Below are 3,252 nucleotides of genomic sequence, written 5' to 3'. Positions count from 1 at the left end.
ATTGCCTCTGGTTTCGTCGTTATCTCCTTTTCTCGTTTCAATCGTAACAAAAATGTTGAAGCAGATAGACTCGCTAAACGAGCCCTTTCGACTGCTTCTATTGTAAGTTCACTTACTGGGTAAACTTGAGCCCGAAGCCTTTATTTATCAATGAATCTCCTTGTGCCAAAAAAAATGTAAAGTTTATTTTAAAATATACTTTTTTGGATATAAAATAATTTTTGATATTATTAAAAATAAATTAATGATATATAATTTATATATATATATATTACCATTATTTATTTATTGGGTAGAGCAGTAAATGATTCATATAATATTATCATAACATTTAATATATGAAATATAATTTATTTATTTCTAAATAATATAATATTTTTAATTTTAATTTATAATGTTATATTATTTATGTTTTTATTAGAATAAATGATATGTGTAATTATATAAAATTTAAAAATATTATATTTTAAATTTGAAATATTGTTCTTTTTAAAATTTAAAAATATTTAATCACAATTTTTATTTTTAAAAATACAAATTTTTTTATTATGAACAATTTTTAATATTATTAAATAAAAAAATAATTAATTATATATAATTAATTTTTTTTTTATATATTTTAACTCTAAATGCTCTAACAAATAATCCATACAAAAAACTGAGCAAAGAATATTTGGAGAACATTAACATTTCTGAATGCTTTTATAATAACGCTCATAATGTTTAGGCAATAAATATGGATTTTTTATCTGTTTCCACATATAGCATCGTCTATGTATTCACATCGTTATACTGTATTCATACCATATCACTTACGACACTGTTGACACGCTTACCTCACCGTAGAGGCGTAGACTCACGCGAGACCCAACAAAGGTCCACACGAAAAAAATAATAAATGAAATTAGAAATTATCACATTCAACACAAAGATACCCAGAGAGATAAGAAAGAGAGATACATTAGTCATTTCAGGGTGATGATTTCTCTCTCTTATTCTTGAGGTTTTGAATAGAGAGAGAGATGGGGAGGGGTAGGGTTCAGCTGAAGAGGATAGAGAACAAGATCAACAGACAAGTTACTTTCTCAAAGAGAAGGTCTGGTTTGCTCAAGAAAGCTCATGAGATCTCTGTTCTCTGCGATGCTGAGGTTGCTCTCATCGTCTTCTCTTCCAAAGGCAAACTCTTCGAATATTCCACCGACTCTTGGTAATTGTTACCTTTTGATTTAACTCATAAACTATATATTATATCGTATATTCACATCGATCATATATACATCTGATTTCTTGATTTTTAATTAGATTTGTTTTGTTTAAAAAAAAAATATTAGATTTGTTTTTTTTCATTCGTACGTCTTGAATTAGATCGTTGTCACCCTTGAAAATAAATCTAAATCTTTCCTTGTGTGCTGCATATCAACTGTAGATTTGTTTGTTCCCTAAGAAGTGGCTCCAGAAATTAGGGTTTTTTTTTGGGTTTTACTTACGGACGCAGGAAAAAAAACTGTTTATGTTTATTTTTACTTGCTTTACTCAGATAAAACAAGCATAAAACTATGATATGCAGACTCACGATTTGATTGCCTCTTTTGGTGTATGGAAGCACGTGCACACAGGCACGTACGCGTATGTATATGCATATACCATGTATAATACTTAATTAATAACATATGTTTGAGAGATGTTGATTGAAAAATGAATAAAGCATTTACAAGGATGTCCTATAATCCAGTGGACAAAAAACATAACGTTTTTTCTCCAAACTTTTTTTTAGAAAATTAACATAACGTTCAACATATATGTAAGTTCGTACTGATATCAAAAAAAAATTCGTACTGATATAAATGCGTTTTGTGTGTGTTTATATGTTTGTTTGTACGAGCGTATACATATATATCATCATACTGTTTGCTATAAAATAACCGAGTCAAGCCTTTTGATACCCAAAAAAAAAAAAAATAATAACCGAGTCAAGAGGTAAACTCGAATCTTGACATTGAAGCTGTACGTATATTTTCTATGATGTTTTCTGGAGTCACAAAAGCAGGTTTTATATACATTTTTTGTTTATTTTCTTACTTTTAGTGATCTTCTGTCAGTATACTAATGTCACACATTATAATATGTGAAATTGAAGTCTGATGTATACTGATCAGTTAACTAATTAAGTGCATTTTTATTTTTATTTCTGAAACCTAGCATGGAAAGGATACTTGAACGCTATGATCGCTATTTGTACTCAGATAGACAACTTGTTGGCCGTGACATTTCACAGAGTGTAAGTTTTTGAGATATGTTTTTACTTCTAGCTGTTTATTTCATAAGTCTCGTTCAATTATGTATATTTGTTGTAGTAAACTAGTGCTATCATATTCATATACCAATTAATGTTGTAGGAAAATGGGTTCTAGAACATGCAAAGCTCAAGGCAAAGTTGAGGCGTGTACTTGAGAAGAACAAGAGGTATATTATAAATACATTTTTAATACTATATCAAACTAGACTTTTTTTTAATATCGAACTAGACTTTGAGTTGAACATAACTCAAATGTATTCAACTTGCTTGCGTAGTCCTATTATTAAAAATAATAATATATAACTTAAAGAAGGAATATGCATCATGCCATTCATGGACTTCATCATTTCTCATAACTTAGAATAACAAATTCTATCTTGATTCAAGATGTAGTCATCTTCGAGATCTCTTGATAATATATATACAGTAATAGAGGAACTTGCTGTTGTGTCTTGTATCCTCACGACGTTCTTTGATCACAAAACTTTATGCGGGCCTGTGCACCCGTAATAATCTGATATATGTTTTAAGTTTTGTTACAAAAACTGTAGATAACCTGTTGGATCAGATGGTAGTATGTTAAGGTTGTGCACCCGTCAACTTGGGTTCAATACATTCTTTGTACTTTTATCTGTTTTATTATTGATAGTGCACCCACTAGATTAATTTTCTAAATTCGCCGGCCTGGATAGATATCTAGGTAATTAAAACAATCACAATGCTTGTGCGTCTAACAGTAGTCACAAAAATGAAAATTCACAGGAATTTCATGGGGGAAGATCTTGAATCGTTGAGTTTAAAGGAGCTTCAAAGCTTGAGCATCAGCTCGAGCTGCTATCAAGAGCATTAGGTCAAGAAAGATATAATGAGAACGTTAATACATACAATCTACATATGAGGATAAGTTGTAGACCAAAAGTTGAGTTTGGTATGAAATATGAATTCAAGTGAATTTT

At 29.6% G+C, this 3,252-nt stretch overlaps 1 pseudogene; it reads left to right on the top strand.

Moving 5' to 3' along the window:
* The first annotated feature begins 849 nt into the window (after window positions 1-849).
* On the top strand, window positions 850-3,162 carry LOC130507152 (agamous-like MADS-box protein AGL8; annotated as a pseudogene).
* The last annotated feature ends 90 nt before the right edge of the window (window positions 3,163-3,252 follow it).

The sequence above is a fragment of the Raphanus sativus genome, unplaced genomic scaffold (genome assembly GCF_000801105.2).
Source record: "Raphanus sativus cultivar WK10039 unplaced genomic scaffold, ASM80110v3 Scaffold4094, whole genome shotgun sequence".
Taxonomy (NCBI): domain Eukaryota; kingdom Viridiplantae; phylum Streptophyta; class Magnoliopsida; order Brassicales; family Brassicaceae; genus Raphanus; species Raphanus sativus.
Note: the sequence above shows the minus strand (reverse complement) of the source record. Positions and strands in the feature narration are given on the sequence as shown.